This window comes from Oncorhynchus clarkii, chromosome 24 (genome assembly GCF_045791955.1).
Source record: "Oncorhynchus clarkii lewisi isolate Uvic-CL-2024 chromosome 24, UVic_Ocla_1.0, whole genome shotgun sequence".
Taxonomy (NCBI): domain Eukaryota; kingdom Metazoa; phylum Chordata; class Actinopteri; order Salmoniformes; family Salmonidae; genus Oncorhynchus; species Oncorhynchus clarkii.
In genome coordinates, this window is record NC_092170.1 from 29,836,222 (window position 1) to 29,860,714 (window position 24,493).

At 45.3% G+C, this 24,493-nt stretch overlaps 1 protein-coding gene across 1 annotated transcript in view; it reads left to right on the top strand.

The window, feature by feature from the left end:
- Window positions 1-24,493, top strand: part of LOC139382907 (phosphatidylinositol 4,5-bisphosphate 3-kinase catalytic subunit beta isoform-like) — an 84,551-nt gene that overhangs the window by 8,128 nt on the left and 51,930 nt on the right. The window contains exon 2 of the mRNA XM_071127168.1: window positions 9,526-9,599. The gene's annotated coding sequence lies outside the window, so the exon portion shown is untranslated. The remainder of the gene's footprint in view (window positions 1-9,525; window positions 9,600-24,493) is intronic.

Below are 24,493 nucleotides of genomic sequence, written 5' to 3' on the forward strand. Positions count from 1 at the left end.
GTGAGAGTGTTTGTGAGAGTGTGTGTGTATGTGTGTGTGAGAGAGAGTGTGTGTGAGAGAGTGTGTGTGTGAGAGTGAGCTCTTGATCACTGAGTTCAGTGTGTGATTAAGACTAAAGGAGCCTTTTTTTTTGTGTGTGAATTTTACCCTCCTTTTTCTCCCCAATTTCGTGGTATCCAATTGTTTTAGTAGCTACTATCTTGTCTCATCACTACAACTCCCGTACGGGTTCGGGAGAGACGAAGGTCGAAAGCCATGCGTCCTCCGATACACAACCCAACCAAGCCAGTGCAGTGCCTTAGACCACTGTGCCACCCGGGAGGCCGAGTTCATACATATTTAGCAGATGTTATTGGTTCTACCTACTTATTCAAGGGTTTTTCTTTATTTTGACTGTTTTCTACGTTGTAGAATATTAGGGAAGACATCAACTATGAAATTACATATGGAATCATGTAGTAGACAAGTGTTAATCAAATCAAAATATATTTGAGATTCTTAAAAGTAGCCATCCTTTGCCTTGTTGACAGCTTTGCACACTCTTGGCAGAAAATGGTAAAAATCAAGAAAATCCCTTCAATGTGTATGTTTGTCCAAACTTTTGACTGGTACTGTACATATTTAGCAGATGTTATTGCGGTGTAGCGAAATGCTTGTTTAAAGTTGCTTAGGAGCTAGAAGCAGAGCTGCCACACCTGCCGGCACCATCTTGTCTAGTTGTTGCTGAGAGGATGTGAAGAGTACTACTACTAGGGCCAGTTTTCCCAGACCTAGACTAGTCCTGGTTTAAAACATGCTCAACTGAGACTGTTATCAGATATATAACCCGAACTCAGACCCAGATATTAAGCCTAATCCTGGTTTAAAAGAATGCTCAATGGAAATTGTTGTAAGTGCAGCATTTTGAATGGATCTCCAATGGCTCTCAGGTGGAAGGACAACAGATCTAGCTTGAGATAACAGTAAGTGGATCATTGTACTCTGAGACACTCATGGTTTGAAGGTACTATCAACACTAAGTGTGTATTGAGGCCTTGTTTTATTATGAGCTGTTCTCCCCTCAGCAGCCTCTGGTGATATAAGAAGACAATTCCACAGTGTTGAGATGGTGACACTGCACCTCAGGGGGTGCCATTTTGTAATGTAATGAAAGGGGGTTGAATAGTTCTGAGGGTGGGGGGTAGCAGGACATGGGTCAGAAGTGGGAGCGGGGTCAGTGGGGAGGTGGAGAGAGGGAGACAGAGTTGGGTGGGGAGGGTGTGATTCACCCCTCAGAATCTACATTCCTTGCATACCACAGAGGGGATGGGTGGAGGAGATGAAGGGGGTGTGTGATGGGAAAGGTAAGTGGTAGAAAGGGTTTGACTGAGCCAGGCTGCCAGTGTGGTGTTGGTACAGTGATAAGAGTGGAACAGTTTGGGAATTCTTTAAAGGTGGCAGATTAGGTTGTGGTGTGTCTCTGGCTGGTGGGTCTTCAGATCTAGTCAGTTGATACGGGTCTGTCTTCATGTCATGTAGGCAGTGTTCTCTAGACAAGGTGAAAAATGAGCTGTTACTTAGTGCCTATGGAAATTCTACACCCCCGTGAACTTAATCTAAAAAGCGATTCAATTTGTGTTTTTTCTCCAGATCTACTCCACATTTCCAAAGTCAAAGTTATAGAAAATGTTCCTAATTTTAAGAAAAAGTATTACAAAAACTCAATTGGATGAAGGTGTCTGCATGCTTCTCAGCCAAAACAGTTCGGAATAGTTTGTTCGTATATTGAGATTTTGTGACATTTTTGTTTGCTTTGAACTGTTTGAGCACCTTCTTTTTTTTTCTTGAGGCAAGCCAAAGTCTACGACCTCCCTCTTCGGCGATTGGTCAACAGCAGGGATTCTTAAAGGAAGTGCCTGTCATTCAACGATTTGACGATTTGTCCTCATGCATATTTTTTCACTTGAGAAATACTGCACCAAACATCTTTGTCAGATGCAAAATTGAGCGACTAAGAACTCCTCTGCAAAAACTTAACTCAAGAAATATGCCATTAATGTTTATCTTCGATTATTTCGGACTATTTTTGAAGAAGTGTATACTGTGTGTGTGTGTGTGTGTGTGTGTGTGTGTGTGAAGGCTTTCTGTCTGTGTAAGCATCTACGCTCAGAGCACCGACGCAGCACCCAGACCTGCATCATCCACCACGGCTTTGTGCATAGTGCTACGTCAAGCTGTCGTTGTTCGACTAGCGCCATGAGCCTGCCCGCTAGTTAGCCATTGATTCAGTGAAGAGCCCAGTGTTATTTTAGCCTGCAAAGCACGCTTGAACAACAATGCCCCTTTTTTACTGGAGTTCCAGGCAGATTAGACGAACGGTGGATCTATTTCTAGTCTCTTCATCTCTATTAGAGGGGTGTGCTGTTTTACAGGAATGGATCAATAACTGCGCCCCTGTGTCTCTGCCATAAGACTGCTAATTATGCTGAACAAAAATATAAAAGCAACATGATAACATTTCTAAGATTTTACTGAGTTACAGTTCACATAAGGAAAAAATAATAATTAGACCCTAATCTATTGATTTCACATGACTGTCAATACAGATGCGTATGTTGGTCACAGATGCGGGGATCAGAAAACCAGTCAGTATCTGGGGTGACAACATTTGCCTCATGCAGCGCGACACATCTCCTTCACATAGAGTTGATCAGGCTGTTGATTGTGTTGTCCCACTCCTCTTCAATGGCTCTGTGTTGCTGGACATTGACTGGAACTGGAACACCCTGTCGCTCCAGAGCATTCCAAACATGCTCAATAGGTGACATGTCTGGTGAGTATGCAGGCCATGGAAGAACTAGGACATTTTCAGCTTCCTGGAATTGAATACAGATCCTTGCAACATGGGGCTGTGCATTATCATGCTGAAACATGAGGTGATGGTATCGGATGAATGACACGATCAATGGGCCTCAGGAATTCGTGACAGTATCTATGTGCCATTGATAAAATGCAATTGTGTTCATTGTCCGTGACCCCATAACCCCACCACCATCATTGGGTACTCTGTTCACAATGTTGACATCCGCTCACTGCTTGCCCACACACGACGCTATACACGTTGCCTGCCATCTGCCCAGTACAGTTGAAACCGGGATTCATCCGTGAAGAGCACACTTCTCCCGTATGCCAGTGTGCATTTGCCCACTGAAATCGGTTACGACGCCGAACTACAGTCTGGTCAAGACCTTGGAGAGGATGACGAGCACGCAGATGAGCTTCCCTGAGACGGTTTCTGACAGCTTGGGCAGAAATGATTCGGTTGTGCAAAACCACAGTTTCATCAGTTGTCCGGGTGGCTGGTCTCAGACGATCTCGCAGGTGAAGAAGCTGGATGTGGAGGTCCTGGGCTGGCGTGGTTACATGTGGTCTACGGCTGTGAAGCTGGCTGGACGTACTGGCAAATTCTCTAAAACGACATTGGAGGTGGCTTATGGTAGAGAAATTAACATAAAAATCTATGCCAACAGCTCTGGTGGACATTCCTGCAGTCAGCATGCCAATTGAACGTTCCCTCAACTTGAAGACTAATAATGACGAATAATGTTGCGTTTTATTTTTGTTTTGTGTAGTTAGTTAAATCAATAGCTACCAGGACTATCTGCATTGACCCTTTTTGCACTAATTATTTTGACTCATCACATTCGTTGCTCTTACTGTCTATCTATCCTGTTGCCTAGTAACTTTACCCCTACATATATGTACAAGTCTACCAAAATGACCTTATTCCCCTGCACATCGACTCAGTACTGGTACCAGTGTATATAGCCAAGTTATCATTACTCATTATGAATTTATTCTTTGTTATTGTTTTCTATATATTTCTCTGCATTGTTGGGAAGGTCCCATAAGTAAGCATTTCACTGTTCGTCTACAACTGTTGTTTACGAAGCATGTGACAAATATAACATTTGATTTGTGGGCTGTGTTGCTAGGGGTTTGGCGTTTTGGTTAGCGTTTAGCATCAGGGTTTCCTGGTAGAGCGATACAGTCCGAGACTGACACAGACGCACAGATGGCAATGAACCGTATACTCATTCAGACACACACACACATAAAAGAAGACACTGACAGACTGAGGAACACACAGCTCTTGGATGTATTGGGTCATGTGATGTGAGAGCTTTGATAAGCCCAGATCCCTATGAATCCATCCAGTCAGTTAAACATTGACTCTCCAGACTACAAGATCGTATCAGTACTGCTACAGCCACACAGTTCCTGGAATGAGCATGAGTCTGCCGCTTGTAGGGTTTTTTGTGGTGTGTGTGTGTGTGTGTGTCTCTGCTTGTTTGTTTGACATGTTTAGCTGTCCATTTCCAAACCCTATTCTGGAGAAACTCAGAATGGACTGTGTGTGTGACTGCGTGCAGTATATTTGATTACGACCATTTCATCGCTCTCTTTCTGTGAATTTATCCAGTCCCTTTTAAAGGTGGTTGACGTGTTCCATCCTGAGTGTCACTGTGTAGTGAACAGACAGATAAAAACACACAACTAAACTCTGGCATGTTTCCCTGGGCTGCCCAGGGTCACGCCCTCCTTAACGAGATTGGCCATCTTTGCCATTGGGAAAACACAGGAAGTCTGCAGCCTTCCTCCAGTGTGCCTGCAATATGTTTATCTACCATACCACAGAGTTTACATTTCCTCTGCCCATAGTGAGGGTATATAACCCTTTAAATGACGGAGGTGGTGTAATACATGTGCTTTATGTAAACAGCAGGGTAATGTTGTGGTATGTGCGTACTGAGTATATTATGTACAATTTAGACTTAATATACTTTGTTTAACTAATTGAGCAACCTTTTTCCTTTTTTGGGGGGGGGGGGTGTCTTGTGGTGAGGTTTTCATATAAGCCCTTTTGGGCATCCAACTTCACCTGCACACTGTTTTTTATGTAGGAGTAAGGGGGGATGGGGGAGAGGAGGAAGGGTGAGCTGCAGAAATATCTGAGTTGAAGTGCTTGCAATACCTGTTGTCTACTCTTGGCTGGAGAGGAAAGAAGGGGAGTGAAATGCCACTTTGGGTTGAAGGGCTATACATACAGTCTCACACTCAGAGAACCACATCTCTCTCTCCTCTCATTCCTTCTCAAACACTCACCGACCGTGTGGTCTCGCTCTCTGTAGCCGATGTAAGTCCTTTTTAAACGGGTCAACATTCGCAAGGCTGCGGGGCCAGATGGAAAGTGTCTTCACTGACATTTTCAACCTATCCCTAATCCAGTCTGTAATACCAACTTGTTTCTAGCAGACCACCATAGTCCCTGTGCCCAAGAACGTCAAGGTAACCTGCCTGAATGACTGTCACTATGCCATGAAATGTTTTAAAAGGCTCTTCATTGCTCACATCAGTTTCAAATTTGAATGTCACATGTACAACACCACCCCAAACACACTGGACCCACTCAAATTCATATACTGTCCCAACAGGTCCACAAATGTCACGATCTCTATTGCACCCCACGCTGCATGCACCCACCTGGACAAAATGAATGTTAATGTAAGAATACTGATCATTGACGACAGCTCAGCCTTCAACATCATAATCCCCTCCAATCTCTGGGACTGAACAACTCCCTCTGCGACTGGATCCTGGTCTTCCTGATGGCTGCCCCCAGGCGTTGAGGGTAGGCAACAACCCATCCACCATGCCTGCCATCAACATGGGGGTGACTCCAACACCATCGTCAAGTTTGCTAGCCTATAGGGAGGAGGTCAGGGAACTGGCAGTGCCAGGACTACAACTTCTCCCTCAATGTGAGCAAGACAAAGGGGCTGTAGTGGAGCGAGTCGAGAGCTTCAAGTTCCTCTGTGTGAATTATCATGGTCCAGGGGATGGAACCTAAATCATTCTCCAATCGTTTCGTTCTGAACAAAACCGTATTTTTTTAAAATTCGGTTCCAATTTTCACACCAGCAAAATAAAGTTCTGAACCTGTTCTAACGGGGGACAAAGTATTGGTTTTTATTGTTCCTTTCTGAAATAGATGGGTAAGCGATTTAGTCTGTATAGGAAAGTTGTATTTTGCCGTAACAGCATCGTTGAATCATAATGAAAGACACTCACTGTGCTGCCAGTCAGTGTAGGGTGTGATGTAACTGACATTTTGCGGGTGAGGAGAGAGAATTGAAAAAGCTTGCCTTGAAGCACTGGGCATCTTGTTATGACGTGCATTATCTGAATTAGGCCCATAGAATTATACCTACGGAGGAGCGACTTTTATGGAGGAACTTGGAATGCCTTTGAACCTTCGAGTTGGTTTGATGTTGGACCAGCTAGCTAGCTAATAAGCTTGTGTGCAGAGCAGCACTAGAATTAAAAACACGCCTTACCTTTTTGTAGTTAATAAATCTAATGTGAAACATGACTATAGTATCCTTAACTAACGTTAAAGTGAATCTGTTCTTCTCTAATTAAACATCTCTCCCTAATTTCTGAACACTTGTAATGTCGTCTGTAGGCTACAGTAACCTATGCTTCACAGGGGAGGGGCAGGTAACCTATGCACACCCACACACCCACTGGCAAAGATTTCCAGCTGGCAGATGCAGGAATACATTTCTGATTGACAGTGAAGGCTTTGCGCAGGCACTTGTTACAATTTTTGTCGGACTGGAAAAACATTTCTGGAACGCTATTAACTTTTCCATGCTTTTAAAATTAAGGTTCTGTTCCCGGAAGATGGATCACTTTCGTTTCAGGTTTGGGTTCTGTTCCTCAATAAAATACATTTTTCCAGTTTTCGGTTCAGTTCCCTGAACTGGTTCCAACCCTTGGTCCACAAACACCTACACAGTTGTGAAGAGGGCACAACAGCGCCTCTTCCTCTTCAAGAGGCTTAAATTATTTGGCATGAGGCCCTGCACCAACAGGACCCTGAACAGCTTCTACCCCCAAGTCATAAGACTGCTAAACAGCTAATCAAATGCTTTCAGAGGCAGTTTGGACATCGGTAGTGAGTGTTGCAACTGAGGACAGACACTTAAAAAATATATATATATTATTTTATTTTTTCACCCCCAGCACTCAGCGGTCCGGTTCTGTGAGCTTGTGTGGCCTACCACTTCGCGGCTGAGCTGTTTGCTCCTAGACGTTTCAACTTCACAATAACAGCATTTACAGTTGACTGGGGCAGCTCTAGCAGGGCAGCAATTTGACGAACTGACTTGTTGGAAAGGTTGCATCCTATGACGGAACCACATTGAAAGTCACTGAGCTCTTCAGTAAGGCCATTCTACTTCCAATGTTTGTCTATGAATATTGCATGGCTGTGTACTTGATTTAAAAAAAATTTTTTTTTTCTTTTTATACACCTGTCGGCAACGGGGGTGGCTGAAATAGCCAAATCCTCTAATTTTGAAGGGGCATCCACATACTTTTGTTGATATGTTTATGTACATGGCTACCTCAATTACCGTGTTCCCGACACATCGGCGCTACTGCTACTCGCTCTATATAGCCATGTTATAGTTATTCACTGTGCATTTATTACGTGTCATTCTTTGTTTTGTTTGTTTTTTACTCTGGTTTGTTGGAAAAGGATCCATAAGTAAGCATTTTCACTGTTGGTCTGCACCTGTTGTTTACGACGCATGTGACAAATAACACTGACACCTCCCATCGATTCTCTTTAACTGATTATTTATATACATGTATGTATTTACGTACATACGGTGGGGCAAAAAAGTATTTAGTTAACAACCAATTGTGCAAGTTCTCCCACTTAAAAAGATGAGAGGCCTGTAATTTTCATCATATGTACACTTCAACTATGACAGACAAAATGAGAAAAAAAAATTCAGAAAATCACATTGGAGGATTTTTAATGAATTTATTTGCAAATTATGGTGGAAAATAAACTTTTGTTATTGACCAAATACTTATCTCAATACTTTGTTATATACCCTTTGTTGGCAATGACAGAGGTCAAACGTTTTCTGTAAGTCTTCACAAGGTTTTCGCACACTGTTGCTGGTATTTTGGCCCATTCCTCCATGCAGATCTCCTCTAGAGCAGTGATGTTTTGGGGCTGTTGCTGGGCAACACGAACTTTCAACTCCCTCCAAAGATTTTCTATGGGGTTGAGATCTGGAGACTGGCTAGGCCACTCCAGGACCTTGAAATGCTTTTTACGAAGCCACTCCTTCGTTGCCCGGGCGGTGTGTTTGGGATCATTGTCATGCTGAAAGACCCAGCCACGTTTCATCTTCAATGCCCTTGCTGATGGAAGGAGGTTTTCACTCAATCTCACGATACATGGCCCCATTCATTCTTTCCTTTAACGGATCAGTCGTCCTGATCCCTTTGCAGAAAAACAGCCCCAAAACATGATGTTTCCACCCCCATGCTTCACAGTAGGTATGGTGTTCTTTGGATGCAACTCAGCATTCTTTGTCCTCCAAACACGGCGAGTTGAGTTTTTACCAAAAAGTTATATTTTGGTTTCATCTGACCATATGACATTCTCCCAATCTTCTTCTGGATCATCCAAATGCTCTCTAGCAAACTTCAGACAGGCCTGGACATGTACTGGCTTAAGCAGGGGGACACGTCTGGCACTGCAGGATTTGAGTCCCTGGCGGCGTAGTGTGTTACTGATGGTAGGCTTTGTTACTTTGGTCCCAGCTCTCTGCAGGTCATTCACTAGGTCCCCCCGTGTGGTTCTGGGATTTTTGCTCACCGTTCTTGTGATCATTTTGACCCCACGGGGTGAGATCTTGCGTGGAGCCCCAGATCGAGGGAGATTATCAGTGGTCTTGTATGTCTTCCATTTCCTAATAATTGCCACCAGCTTGGTTTGATTTCTTCAAACCAAGCTGCTTACTTATTGCAGATTCAGTCTTCCCAGCCTGGTGCAGGTCTACAATTTTGTTTCTGGTGTCCTTTGACAGCTCTTTGGTCTTGGCCATAGTGGAGTTTGGAGTTGTGGACTGGTGTCTTTTATACTGATAACAAGTTCAAACAGGTGCCATTAATACAGGTAACGAGTGGAGGACAGAGGAGCCTCTTAAAGAAGAAGCTACAGGTCTGTGAGAGCCAGAAATCTTGCTTGTTTGTAGGTGACCAAATACTTATTTTCCACCATAATTTGCAAATAAATTCATAAAAAATCCTACAATTTCATTTTCTGGATTTTTTTTCTCATTTTGTCTGTCATAGTTGAAGTGTACCTATGATGAAAATTACAGGCCTCATCTTTTTAAGTAGGAGAACTTGCACAATTGGTGGCTGACGAAATACTTTTTTGCCCCACTGTATATGTATGTGTGTGTGTGTGTGTGTGTGTGTGTGTGTGTGTGTGTGTGTGTGTGTGTGTCAAAGATCATTATTCAAAGCATCATCCCACACACACTCCAGGGAAAACCACACACGCAAAGTAGTCATGCCCTATCAGATTCTGTGAAACTGCTTGTAATGTTTTTTTTCTTAACTCACTCACGCTACCACACACACACTGATGTTGTTCCTTCTGCCCCACAGATGCAGTGTCCCTCCCCTGACACCCCCAACATGGAGGAAAGCCACAGGGAATAGAAGCCTCCAGGAGACTATAGGTAAGACCTGTTTGTGTCTTTAGGGAAAGCCCCAAGGGAACATGTCATAGCCAAGTTGTTTGAGAAGTTAGGTGCTTTTCCCACCTACATTACGGTAAAGAAAATGCGAAATGATTGTAAAGGACACCTGCGAATGTTTGTGCATGTGTGTGGTTGCGTGCGTGTTCTGGAATGCATTGCGCTCAGTGTGCTGGAATCTGGTAGGGTAGTGTCCTGACAGGCGGAGAATGTTGGAAATCCACCCGCATAGTTTGGGAAAATCTGCTAGGTGAACACTACGTAGCCTAGCCACCATGCAGTTTCGCTTTGATGTCTAACTACAACCTGAAATATTGGCCTAGTTCACTGCTCTAGTAAGTCACTGTTCTCCATCCCTAGTTCTGGCCTGTGTTCAGATGTCTGTTTTATGAATCCCCAGGACCAGGATGGAAGAACTATAGTTTCTCCTAGAATCTTCTGTAGTAACATGGATCTATGACTGAGCCTGTGACTATGGAGCTATGACTGAGCCTGTGACTATGGAGCTATGACTGAGCCTGTGACTATGGAGCTATGACTGAGCCTGTGACTATGGAGCTGTGACTGAGCCTGTGACTATGGAGCTGTGACTGAGCCTGTGACTATGGAGCTGTGACTGAGCCTGTGACTATGGGGCTGTGACTGAGCCTGTGACTATGGGGCTGTGACTGAGCCTGTGACTATGGGGCTGTGACTGAGCCTGTGACTATGGGGCTGTGACTGAGCCTGTGACTATGGGGCTGTGACTGAGCCTGTGACTATGGGGCTGTGACTGAGCCTGTGACTATGGGGCTGTGACTGAGCCTGTGACTATGGGGCTATGACTGAGCCTGTGACTATGGAGCTATGACTGAGCCTGTGACTATGGAGCTATGACTGACTCCGTGACTATGGAGCTATGACTGACTCCATAACTGTGTGTGTACATAGATGCCTGTATACATACCAAAGTAGTGTTCTGTGGTACATGGTGACACTGTGCCTCTGCTTGGCTCCTAGCGAGATTTATTGAATCCAATGAACTCAATAAGCAATGGTCTGTCTCTGAGATCTTTGTGTGAGAGAAATATGTGATGTAAAGCCAAACATGTTTTTATTCTCTTGGACGTGTATCTTTTTCATCATTCTCCATTTTCGTTTTTTATATTTGAGTAATTTAGCAGACACTCTTATCCAGTGTGACTTTAGTTAATTCATTTTTAAGATGGCTATGTGGGACAACCACAAATCTCAGTCATAGTACATTTTTTTCTCAAAGTAGCTATCAGCAAATTCAGTGCTGGGGGGGAGTGTTAGTTGTGGAAAGGAGGGGCTGTGGGATTATGTAAAATGCTCATTGAAGAGGTAGGGTTTCAGATGTTTCCAGAAGATGAATGTTCTACCATTGGGGGGCCAGGCCAGAGAAGAGTTTTGACTGGGATGAGTGGGAGCTGCCCTCCTGTGGGGATGAGCGAGACGAGAGGTGGCAGAACTAAATATTCCGGTTGGGTTGTAGGGTATCAAATTTTATTTGTCACATGCGCCGAATACAACCGGTGTAGACCTTACTGTGAAATGCTTACTTAGAAGCCCTTAACCAACTATGCAGTTCAAGAAATTTGAGCATAGCCTGAAGGAAGGAGGGGAATTTCCTGTTGCTGCTTTGTAGGGAAAGTACCATGGTCTAATAGTGGATGGTCTAGTAGTAAGTTACAGGGGTTTAATGGCACAAGCGGGGAGCCCAGCCAACAGCAAGTTGCAGTAGTCCAGATGGGAGAGGACATGTGCGTGGATAAGGACCTGCACCACTTCCTGTGTGAGGTAAGGTTGTACTCTACGGATGTTGTAGAGCATGAACCTACAGGAGCGGGTCACTGCTTTGATGTCTGCAGAGAACGACAGGGTGTTCAGGGTCACACCAATGTTCTTTGTACTCTGGGAGGGGGACACCATGGTTGTCAACCATGATGGAGAGGTCTTGGAGTGGGTTTGCCTTCCCCAAGAGGAAGTGCAGATCCATCTTGTTGAGCTTGAGGTGATTTGCCGATATCCAAGCTGAGATCTCTGCCAGGCACACAGAGATGTGTGTCGTAACCTGGGTGTCAGAAGAAAAGTAGTTGCGTGTCATCCACATAGCAATGATAGGAAAGACCATGTGAAGATACCTAGGTTTACCTCCAATGTACTCTCTTCCTACCATACCTTTTGTCTGTACATTATGCCTTGAATCTATGCTATCGTGCCCAGAAACCTGCTCCTTTTACACTCTGTTCCGAACGTGCTAGACGGCCAGTTCTTATAGCCTTTAGCTGTACCCTTATCTTACTTCTCCTCTGTTCCTCTGGTGATGTAGCGGTTAATCCAGGACCTGCAGTGCCTAGCTCCACTCCTACTCCCAAGGTGGTCTCATTTGTTGACTTCTGTAACCATAAAAGCCTTGGTTTCATGCATGTTAACATTAGAAGCCTACTCCCTAAGTTTGCTTTAGCACATTCTGCCAACCCGGATGTCTTAGTCGTGTCTGAATCCTGGCTTAGGAAAACCACCCAAAACCCTGAAATTTCCATCCCTAACTATAATATTTTCCGCCAAGATAGAACTGCCAAAGGGGGCGGTGTTGCAATCTACTGCAGAGAGATAACTCTGTAGGCTATCTTACTATCCAGGTCTGTACCAAAACAATTCGAGCTTCTACTTCTAAAAATCCACCTTTCCATAAACAAGTCTTTCACTGTTTCCGCTTGCTATAGACCATCCTCTGCCCCCAGCTGTGCCCTGGACACCATATGTGAATTGATTTCACCCCCATCTATCTTCTGAGCTCATGCTGCTAGGTGACCTAAACTGGGACATGTTTAACACCCCGGCCATCCTACAATCTGAGCTTGATGCCCTCAATCTAGCACAAATGATCAATGAACCTACCAGGTACAACCCCAAATCCGTAAACACGGGCACCCTCATAGATATCATCATAACTAATTTGCCCTCCAAATACACCTCTGCTGTTTTCACTCAAGATCTCACTACCTCAATTCCTGCATCCGTAATGGGTCTACGGTCAAATGACCTCCCCTCATCACTGTCAAACGCTCCCTAAAACACTTCAGCGAACAGACCTTTCTAATCGACTTGGCTGAGGTATCCTGGAATGACATTGACCTCATCCCGTCAGTAGAGGATGCCTGGTTATTCTTTAAAAGTGCCTTCCTCACCATCTTAAATAAGCATGCTCCGTTCAAAAAATGTAGAACTAGGAATAGATATAGCCCTTGGTTCACTCCAGACCTGTCTGCCCTTAACCAGCACAAAAACATCCTGTGGCGTTCTGCATTAGCATCGAATAGCCCCCGTGATATGCAACTTTTCTGGGAAGTTAGGAACCAATATACACAGGGAGTTAGGAAAGCTAAGTATAGCTTTTCAAACAGAAATTTGTATCCTATAGTACAAACTCCAAAAAAGTTCTGGGACACTGTAAATTCCATGGAGAACAAGAGCACCTCCTCCCAGATGCCCACTGCATTGAAGCTAGGAAACACTGTCACTACCGATAAATCCACAATAATTGAATTTCAATAAGCATTTTTCTACAGCTGGCCATGCTTTCCACCTGGCTACTTCTACCCCTTAGTCAACAGCCCTGCGTTCCCCACAGCAACTCGCCCAAACCTCCCCACAGTATGTCAAATTGGAGGGCCTGTTGTCCGGACCTCTGGCAGTGTCTATGGGGGTGCCACAGGGTTCAATTCTCGGCCGACTCTCTTCTCTGTATACATTAATTATGTCGCTCTCGCTGCTGGGGATTTTTTGATCCACCTCTATGCAGACGACACCTCTTGCCCTTCGTTGGACACTGTGTTAACTAACCTCCAGATGATCTTCAATGCCATACAACTCTCCTTCCGTGGCCTCCAACTGCTCTTAAATGCAAGTAAATGTAAATGCATGCTCTTCAACTGGTCGCTGCCCGCACCTGCCCGCCCGTCCAGCATCACTACTCTGGACAGTTCTGACTTAGAATATGTGGACAACTACAAATACCTAGGTGTCTGGTTAGACTGTAAACTCCCCTTCCAGACTCACATAAAGCATCTCCAATCCAAAATTAAATCTAGAATCGGCTTCCTATTTCGCAACAAAGCATCCTTCACTCATGCTGCCAAACATACCCTCGCAAAACTGACCATCCTACCGATCCTCAACTTCAGCAATGTCATTAACAAAATAGCCTCAAACTCTACTAATCTGATTGGATGCAGTCTATCACAGTGCCATCCGTTTTGTCACCAAAGCCCCATATACTACCCACCACTGCGACCTGTATGATTTCGTTGGCTGGCCCTCGCTTCATACTCCTCGCCAAATCCACTGGCTCCAGGTCATCTACAAGTCTCTGCTAGGTAAAGCCCCGCCTTATCTCAGCTCTCTGGTCACAATAGCAGCACCCACCCGTAGCATGCGCTCAAGCAGGTATATCTCACTGGTCACCCCCAACGCCAATTCTTCCTTTGGCCGCCTCTCCTTCCAGTTCTCTGATGCCAATGACTGGAACGAACTGCGGAAATCTCTGAAGCTGAGACTCATACCTCCCTCAATAGCTTTAAGCACCAGCTGCCAGAGCAACTCAAAGATCACTGCACCTGTAAATATATCATCTGTAAATAGCCCATCCAATGTACCTCATCCCCATACTTTTTATTTATTTATTTATCTTACTCCTTTGCACCCCAGTATCTCAACTTGCACATTAATCTTCTGCACATCTACCATTTCAGTGTTTAATTGCTTATATTGTAAATACTTTTCCACCATGGCCTATTTATTGCCTTACCTCCCTTATCCTACCTCATTTACACATGCTGTATATTTTCATACCTTTTATTGATTGTATGTTTTGTTTATTCCATGTGTAACTCTGTGTTGTTGTATGTGTCAAACTGATTTGCTTTATCTTGGCCAGGTTGGTGTTGTAAATGAGAACTTGTTCTCAACTAGGCTACCTGGTTAAATAAAGGTGAAATAAAAAATAAAAATAAAACGATCCTGGGAGGCCCAGCCTTGAGGGTGGAGAGGAGGACCTGATGGTTAACTGTGCCGAATGCAGTGGATGAGAACAGAGGAAAGGGAGTCAGCCTTTGGCATTGTGGAGAGCCTCTGTTAGGGTCAAGAAGATTGTTCTGAGAGAAATAGCAAGAGTCGGTCAGCGACGGCACACAAGTTTTTGAAAGGAAAAAGGGATACTGGCCGGTAGTTTGTCAGAGGGGTCGAGTGTGGCCATTTTGAAGTTCTGAGAACGTAGCCAGTGGTCAGGGATGAGGGAAGTGTGGAGATCTCCAGGTCTCCAGAGATGGTCTTGAAGAAGGGAGGAGGGGACTAGTCGCAGGTTTTCATCTAGAGAGAGAGGGGAGAAAGAGGTCGCTGCGTAGGCTGAGTGGAACCAGTGGGCTGCGTAGGCTGAGTGGAACCAGTAGGCTGAGTGGAACCAGTAGGCTGAGTGGAACCAGTAGGCTGAGTGGAACCAGTAGGCTGCGTAGGCTGAGTGGAACCAGTAGGCTGCGTAGGCTGAGTGGAACCAGTGGGCTGCGTAGGCTGAGTGGAACCAGTGGGCTGCGTAGGCTGAGTGGAACCAGTGGGCTGAGTGGAACCAGTGGGCTGAGTGGAACCAGTGGGCTGAGTGGAACCCAGTGGGCTGCGTAGGCTGAGTGGAACCCAGTGGGCTGCGTAGGCTGAGTGGAACCCAGTGGGCTGCGTAGGCTGAGTGGAACCCAGTGGGCTGAGTGGAACCAGTAGGCTGAGTGGAACCAGTAGGCTGAGTGGAACCAGTAGGCTGAGTGGAACCAGTGGGCTGCGTAGGCTGAGTGGAACCCAGTGGGCTGCGTAGGCTGAGTGGAACCCAGTGGGCTGCGTAGGCTGAGTGGAACCCAGTGGGCTGCGTAGGCTGAGTGGAACCCAGTGGGCTGCGTAGGCTGAGTGGAACCCAGTGGGCTGCGTAGGCTGAGTGGAACCCAGTGGGCTGCGTAGGCTGAGTGGAACCCAGTGGGCTGCGTAGGCTGAGTGGAACCCAGTGGGCTGCGTAGGCTGAGTGGAACCCAGTGGGCTGCGTAGGCTGAGTGGAACCCAGTGGGCTGCGTAGGCTGAGTGGAACCCAGTGGGCTGCGTAGGCTGAGTGGAACCCAGTGGGCTGCGTAGGCTGAGTGGAACCCAGTGGGTTGAGTGGAACCCAGTGGGCTGCGTAGGCTGAGTGGAACCCAGTGGGCTGCGTAGGCTGAGTGGAACCAGTGGGCTGAGTGGAACCAGTGGGCTCCGTAGGCTGAGTGGAACCAGTGGGCTCCGTAGGCTGAGTGAATGAGGAGCGGATGTTGTCAACCCCGCTTTTCTCTCCCTTTATCATTCTGTTGCTCCTCTTCCTTCTTTCACACTCCCTCTCTCAACCTACTCCCTCTCTCAACCTACTCCCTCTCTCTTCAGCTGAGCTCTGTTCATCTGTTGCCACTCAGAATAATGTGGAAAAAGACCCTGATTCTATTATCTCTGGTTCAGCCTGTCTCTTTGGTCCTGTCGCTCTTCCCGTCTTCCTACCTTGGCCATCACCCTAGAGCACAAGAAATGGTTACGACGGTGGAACAAACCTTTTTTGACTGTCTAAGCGCTAAAGTGGAATGGCATGGCACTGGCCATTCCTGGATTTGGAGTTCAAACTTGGTTTTTCTCTCAAGAATAGTTTTTTTTGTGTTTTGATTTATAGTTGGATTCTTTTCACTGGAATGCCTTTTGGGTGATATGTGGTGTGCTACCATGAACCCTTCCACATACAATCCTAGGAAACCCTTCTGTGGGGCCTATTTTTATTGTTTTGGTGGTATTATTACCACGTCACCACAGTGTGGCCACTACCCATAAGGTTATTGTACTGCATGTGAGACTAGCCAGTATTTATAAAGGACTATGGTAGATCTATTTCAGTAAAAAAATAAATGTCCTCTCACTGTCACTTGCGTTTTGTTTTCAGCAAACTTAAACAGGTGTAAATATTTGTATGAACATAACAAGATTCAACAATTGAGACAAACTGAACATGTTCCACAGACATGTGACTAACATAAATGGAATCATGTGTCCTTGATTAAAGGGGGGGAGGTCAAAATTAAAAGTAAGTCAGTATCTGGTGTGGCCACCAGCTGCATTAAGTACTGCACCAGATTTGCCAGTACTTGCTGTGAAATGTTACCCCACTCTTCCACCAAGGTACCTGCAAGTTCCCGGACATTTCTAGGGGGAATGGCCCTAGCCCTCACCCGCTGATCCAACAGGTCCCAGACGTGCTCAATGGGATTGAGATCTGGGCTCTTCGCTGGCCATGGCAGAACACTGACATTCCTGTCTTGCAGGAAATCACGCACAGAACGAGCAGTATGGCTGGTGGCATTGTCATGCTGGAGGGTCAGGATGAGCCTGCAGGAAGGGTACCACACGAGGGAGGAGGATGTCTTCCCTGTAATGCACAGCGTCGAGATTGCCTGCATTAACAAGCTCAGTCCGATGATGCTGTGACACACCGCCCCAGACCATGACGGACCCTCCACCTCCAAATTGATCCCGCTCCAGAGTACAGGCCTCGGTGTAACGCTCATTCCTTCAACGATAAACGGGAATCCAACCATCACCCCTGGTGAGACAAAACCGCGACTCGTCAGTGAAGAGTACTTTTTGACATCCTGTCTGGTTCAGCGACGGTGGATTTGTGCCCATAAGCAACATTGTTTCCGGTTATGTCTGGTGAGGACCTGCCTTACAACAGGCCTACAAGCCCTCAGTCCAGCCTCTCTCAGCCTATTGCAGACAGTCTGAGCGCTGATGGAGGGATTGTGCGTTCCTTGTGTAACTCAGGCAGTTTTTGTTGTCATCCTGTAGCTGTCCCGCAGGTGTGATGTTCAGATGTACCGATCCTGTGCTGGTGTTTTTACATGTGGTCTGCCACTGAGGATGATCAGCTGTCCGTCCTGTCTGTCTCTAGCGCTGTCTTGGGCGTCTCACAGTACAGACATTGCAATTTATTGCCGTGGCCACATCTGCAGTCCTCATGCCTCCTTGCAGCATGCCTAAGGCATGTTCACACAGATGGGCATCTTTCTTTTGGTGTTTTTCAGAGTCAGTAGAAAGGCCTCTTTCGTCTCCTAGGTTTTCATAACTGTGACCTTAATTGCCTACCGTCTGTCTGTAAGCTGTTAGTGACTTAACGACCGTTCCATAGTTGCATGTTCATTCATTGTGCTTCTACACCTGCATTGCTTGCTTTTGGGGGTTTTAGGCTGGGTTTCTGTACAGACCTTTGAGATATCAGCTGATGTAAGAAGGGCTATAAATAGATTTGATTTGTTTATGGTTCATTGAAAAGCATGGGAAACAGTGTTTAAACCCTTTACAATGAAGATCTGTGACGTTATTAGGATTTTTACGAATTGTCTTTGAAAGACAGGGTCCTGAAAAGTGACATTCTTTTTTTGCTGAGTTTATACACAGTGCATTCAAAGTATTCAGACTCCTTGACCTTTTCCACATTTTCTACATTACAGCTTTATCCTAAAATGGATTACATTTTTTGTTTTCCTCATCAATCTGCACACAATACCCTATCAGGACAGAGTGAAAACATGTTTTTTGAAATTGTGGTACATTTATTTAAAACTAAAACAAAAATTACATAAGTATTCAGACCCTTTGCTATCGAAATTGTGCTCCGGTGCATACTGTTTCCATTGATCATCCTTGAGAAGTTTCTACAACTTGATTGGAGTTCACCTGTGGTAAATTTAACTTGATTGGACATGCTTTGGAAAGGTACACACACCTGTCTATTGAAGGTCCCACAGTTGACAGTGCATGTCAGAGCAAAAACAAAGCCATGAGGTCGAAGGAATTGTCCGTAGAGTTCCGTGACAGGATTGTGTCGAGGGCGCATATGGGGAAGGGTACCAAAACATTTCTGCAACAGGACAATGACCCTAAGCACACAGCCAAACAATGCAGGAGTGGCTTCGGGACAAGTCTTTGAATATCCTTGAATGGCCCAGCCAGAGCCCAGACTTGAACCCGATCGAACATCTCTGGAGAGAGCTGAAAATAGCTGTGCAGCGACATTCCCCATCTTAACTGACAGCGCTTGAGAGGATCTGCAGAGAAGAATGGGAGAAATTCCCCAAATACAGGTGTGCCAAGCTTGTAGCGTCATACCCAAGTGGCACAGTGGTCTAAGAGGTGTCAATACAGACCCTGGTTCGATCCCGGGCTGTATCACAACCGGCTGTGATCAGGAGTCCCATAGTGCAGCGCACAATTGGCGCAGCGTCGTCCTGGTTAGGGTTTGGCCGGTGTTGGTCGTCATTGTAAATAATAATTTGTTCTAAACTGACTTGCCTAGTTAAAATAAACAAAAAATACTTGATGCTGTAATCGTTGCCAAAGGTGCTTCATCAAAGTACTGAGTAAAGGGTCTGAATAATTATATAAATGTGGTATTTCATTTGTTTAGTTTTTTTGCAATAATTTCCAAAAGCCAGTTTTTGCTTTGTCATTATGGGGTGTGTGTGCAGATAGAGGGGGGAAAAAAGCTATTTCATCCATTTTAGAATAAATCTGTAATGTGGATAAAGTCAAGGGATCTGAATAGTTTCAGAATGCTCTGTGTACAGTATAGGGGTAGGTTTCCATATTATTGTTGATGTATGTTATTGTACTCTCATTCAATGCATGTACAGCAACCGTGCAGTTTGGTTTTAATGTAAAAGAGCTCAGACTGACTGACAGCGTTGGAAAGTTAACCTGCAAGGAAGGACAAGACAGACTGAGACTGAGAGAGACCGACAGACTGACTATCGGAAGGACACTAAAGTATTGCTTACTAGAGCACAGTGTCCCTGGCAATAGTCACCTGGAGCCTGTTCGTGCCTTTGTTTGAGACACGCACACAGGAAGAGGGAGAGAATGTGTGTGTGTGTGTGCATTGTGTTACATTCAAGACAGCTTGGTGTTATTTTTATACGTTTGTTCCCGGTGTTCTCTGTCTGAGCATTATCGGGAGCAGGGACAGTTTGGGACTTCTTTATAGCTAGTCTGGAGCCAGCGACTGGTTTGAAGACACTCCTAGCATTGTGCTTTGACAGTGACATTAGAATACCTCTTCATCAGTCTTGCTTTGAAAGAGGATAGCTCAACTTCCCTGTTCCTGCCTTACCTATTTCTACCTAAGAATAGTAGGCTATCAGTCTCTGTTTCTCCTCGATTTCTCCTGGTAAAATGGGAAGGACAAATAGATAAACTTTTGGACATAGGTGCTTAATCACCTTGAGGCAACCGTCATATTTCTTTCACTTACCTTTATTTTCTAGATTAGTGAATATGATTTAAGGAGGGGAGACTATTGAGGAACTATCACCGTGCAGCCCTTGTCTTGAGCCTCCTCATGGCTCTATCGCTCATCATATTTCCTCTTTTGTCGTCATAGTTTCCACATTTGCTCATAGAGGGGTACTTCCTCAATGTTCGTTTTTGTTAAATGAGCTGATTGTCAGAGGACAGAGCTGAACCTGTTTCAACCCTCGACGCGCTGCTGTGAAGACTCAACCGCGATCACAACGAAACGGAAGGGTCATAGCAGCCACTTAGTCAGTGGGCGTCTGCTTGATGCTCATTTGACAGTCAGGGAATGGGGCGTGGCCTAAAACGTGGGAAATAGGGACAGACTATGTACAGTCTCAGTGAGCATAGCCTTGCTATTGAGAGGCTGCCGTAGGCAGACCTGGCTCTCGAGAAGACCGGCTATGTGCACACTGCCCACAAAATACATGCAGTATGTGTAGCCAGTGTTTGCTATATATATATATATATATATAGCAGGAGGAGAAGATGAGTCCAACAGCTTCATGCCAAAATAAACCACACAGAGTACACACATTACACTAGTCCGGTGTGGGTCCCAGTGCTGTGTGATCAAATCATATCAAATGTTACTTGTCACATGCGCCGAATTAGAGGTTGGCCGATGAATTAGGACCGATTTCAAGTTTTCATAACAATCGGAGATCGGTATTTTTGGGCGCCGACTTTTTACTTATTTAAAAAAAAAAATCTTTATACCTTTTTCATCTTTATTTAACTAGGTAAGTCAGTTAAGAACGCATTCTTATTTTCAATGACGGCCTAGGAACGGTGGGCAGAACGACAGATTTTTACCTTGTCAGCTCGGGGGATCCAATCTTGCAACCTTAGAGTTAACTAGTCCAACACAATAATGACCTGTTTCTCTCTCATTGCACTCCACAAGGAGACTGACTGCCTGTTACGCGAATGCAGTAAGCCAAGCTAAGTTGCTAGCTAGCATTAAACTTATATTATAAAAAACAATCATAATCACAAGTTAACTACACATGGTTGAGGATATTACTTGATATTATCTAGCGTGTCCTGCGTTGCATATAATCTGACTGAGCATACAAGTATCTAAGTATCTGACTGAGCGGTGGTAGGCAGAAGAAGGCGCGTAAACATTCATTCAAACAGCACTTTCGCGTGTTTTTCCGGCAGCTCTTCGTTGTGCGTCAAGCATTGCGCTGTTTATGACTTCAAGCCTATCAACTCCCGAGATGAGGCTGGTGTAACCGAAGTGAAATGGCTGGCTAGTTAGCGCGCGCTAATACCGTTTCAAACGTCACTCGCTCTGAGCCTTGGGGTGGTTGTTTCCCTTGCTCTGCATGGGTAACGCTGCTTCGAGGGTGGCTGTTGTCGTTGTGTTCCTGGGTCGAGCCCAGGGAGGAGCAAGGAGAGGGACGGAAGCTATACTGTTACACTGGCAATACTAAAGTGCCTATAAGAACATCCAATAGTCAAAGGTTAATGAAATGCAAATGGTATAGAGGGAAATAGTCCTATAATTCCTATAACTACTACAACGTCTTACCTGGGAATATTGAAGACTCAAGTTAAAAGGAACCACCAGCTTTCATATGTTCTCATGTTCTGAGAAAGGAACTTAAACGTTAGCTTTCTTACATAGCACATATTGCACTTTTACTTTCTTCACAAACACTTTGTTTTTGCATTATTTAAACCAAATTGAACATGTTTATTTATTTGAGGCTAAATTATTTTATTGATGTATTATATTAAGTTAAAATAAGTGTTCATTCAGTTGTTGTAATTGTCATTATTACAAATACATTTTTAATCGTCTGATTAATCAGTATCTGCTTTTTTGGTCCTCCAATTATCGGTATCGGCGTTGAAAAATCATAATCGGTCGACATCTACGACAAATACAGCAGGTGTAGTAGACCTTAGTGAAATGCTTAATTACACGCCCTTAACCAACAATGCAGTTTTAAGAAAATACCTAGAAGGGAAAAATAATAAAAAGTAAAATAAGAATAACAAATAATTAAAGAGCAACAGTAAATAACAATAGCGGGGCTGTATACAGGGGGGGTAGCAGTGCAGAGTCAATGTGCGGTGGCACCGGTGTCGAGGTAATTGGGGTGCTATGTACATGTAGGTCGAGTTATTAAAGTGACTATGCATAGATAATAACAGGGTAGCAGTAGCGTTCTGGGGGGGGGGGGGGGGGGTAATGCAAATAGTCTGGGTAGCCATCTGATTAGCCGTTCAGGAGTCTTATGGCTTGGAGGTAGAAGCTATTTAGGAGCCTCTTGGACCTAGACTTGGCGCTCTGGTGCCATGCGGTAGCAGAGAGAACAGTCTATGACTAGGGTGGCTGGAGTCTTTGACAATTTTTAGGGCCTTACTCTGACACCGCCTGGTATAGAGGTTCTGGATGGCAGGATGCTTGGCCCCGGTGATGTACTGGGCCGCACGCACTACCCTTTGTAGGTTTTATCATGCCCTCTTCACGACTGTCTTGGTGTTATTGGACCTTGTTAGTTTGTTGGTGATGTGGATGCCAAGGAACTTGAAGCTCTCAAACTGCTCAACTACAGCCCCGTCAATGAGAATGGGGGGGGCATGCTCGGTCCTCCTTTTCCTGTAGTCCACAATCCTCTCCTTTGTCTTGATCATGTTGAGGGAGAGATTTGTTGTTCTTGCACCACACAGTCACGTCTCTGACCCTCCTATAGGCTGTCTCATCGTTGTCGGTGATCAGGCCTACCACTGTTGTCATCAGCAAACGTAATGGTGTTGGAGTTGTGCCTGGCCATGCAGTCATGAGTGATCAGGGAGTACAGGAGGGGGCTAAGCACGCACCCCTGAGTGGCCCCTGTGTTGAGGATCAGTGTGGTAGATATGTTACCTACCCTTAGCACCTGGGGGGCGGCCCGTCAGGAAGTCCAGGATCCAGTTGCAGAGGGAGGTGTTTAGTCCCAGGGTCCTTTGCTAAGCGGTGAGCTTTGAGGGCAATATGGTGTTGAACGCTGAACTGTAGTCAATGAACAGCATTCTTACATAGGCGTTCCTTTTGTCCAGGTGGGAAAGGGTGGTGTGGAGTGCAATGAGATTGCATTATCTGTGGATCTGTTGGGGCGGTATTGCATATTGGAGTGGGTCTAGAGTTTCTGAGATAATGGTGTTGATGTGAGCCATGACCAGCCTTTCAAAGCACTTCATGGCTACAGACATGAGTGCTACGGGTTGGTAGTCATTTAGGCAGGTCACCTAGCATTCCTGGGCACAGGGACTATGGTGGTCTGCTTGAAACATGTTGGCATTACAGACTCAGACAGAGGTTGAAAATAAAATGTTCCCTTAAGGTATGTAAGTGAAGACACTTGCCAGTTGGTCAGCACATGCTCGGAGTACACGTCCTGGTAATTCGTCTGGCTCTGCGGCCTTGTGAATGTTGACCTGTTTAAAGGTCTTACTCACATCAGCTGTGGAGAGCGTGATCTCTCATGCATGTTTCAGTGTTACTTTCCTCAAAGCTAGCATAGAAGTTATTTAGCTAGTCTGGTAGGCTCGTGCCACTGGGCAACTCTCGGCTGTGCTTCCCTTTTGTATGTACAGTCACTATGGGGACGACGAGCTTTGTATGCGTCTCTGTGGCGTAAAGGTGCCCCCCCCTCTGGTTGCACGTTTAACATGCTGAGATAAATTAGGTAAAAGTGATTTAAGATTCCCTGCATTAAAGTCCCCGGCCACTAGGAGCGCCGCCTCCAAGTGTTTTCCTGTTTGCGTATGGCGGTATGCAGCTCATTGAGTGTGTTTTCCTGTTTGCGTATTGCGGTATACAGCTCATTGAGTGTGGTTTTAGTGCCAGCATCGGTCTGTGGTGGTATGTAGACGGCAACAAAAAATACAGATGAAATCTCTCTAGGTAGATAAACTGTGGACCACACTATCATGAGATACTCTCCCTCAGGCTAGCAAAACCTTGAGAATTCATTAGATATTGTGCACCAGCTGTTGTTTACAAACATGCATAGGCCCCCGCCCATGTCTTACCAGAGGCTGCTGTTTTGTCCTGCCAATAGTGTATAACCCGCCAGCTGTATGTTCTTAATGTCGTCGTTCAGCCACGACTCAGTGAAACATAAGATACTACAGTTTTTAATGTCCAGTTGGTAGGATATACGTGCTCGTCCCCTTTATTTTCCAGTGGAACATTCGCTAGCTGGACGGAAGGCAAGGGCAGATTAGCCACTCGTCACCTGATCCTTGCAAGGCAACCTGATCTTTTCCCACTAAATGCGTGTTTCCTTCTCCAGTGAATCGCAAGGATCTGGGCCTGGTCAGGTGTCTGTAGTATATCTCTCTGGGCCTGGTCAGGTGTCTGTAGTATATCTCTCTGGGCCTGGTCAGGTGTCTGTAGTATATCTCTCGCGTCCGACTCATTGAAGAACTCCTCGTCCAGTTTGAGATGAGTAATTGCAGTTCTGATGTCCAGAAGCTAT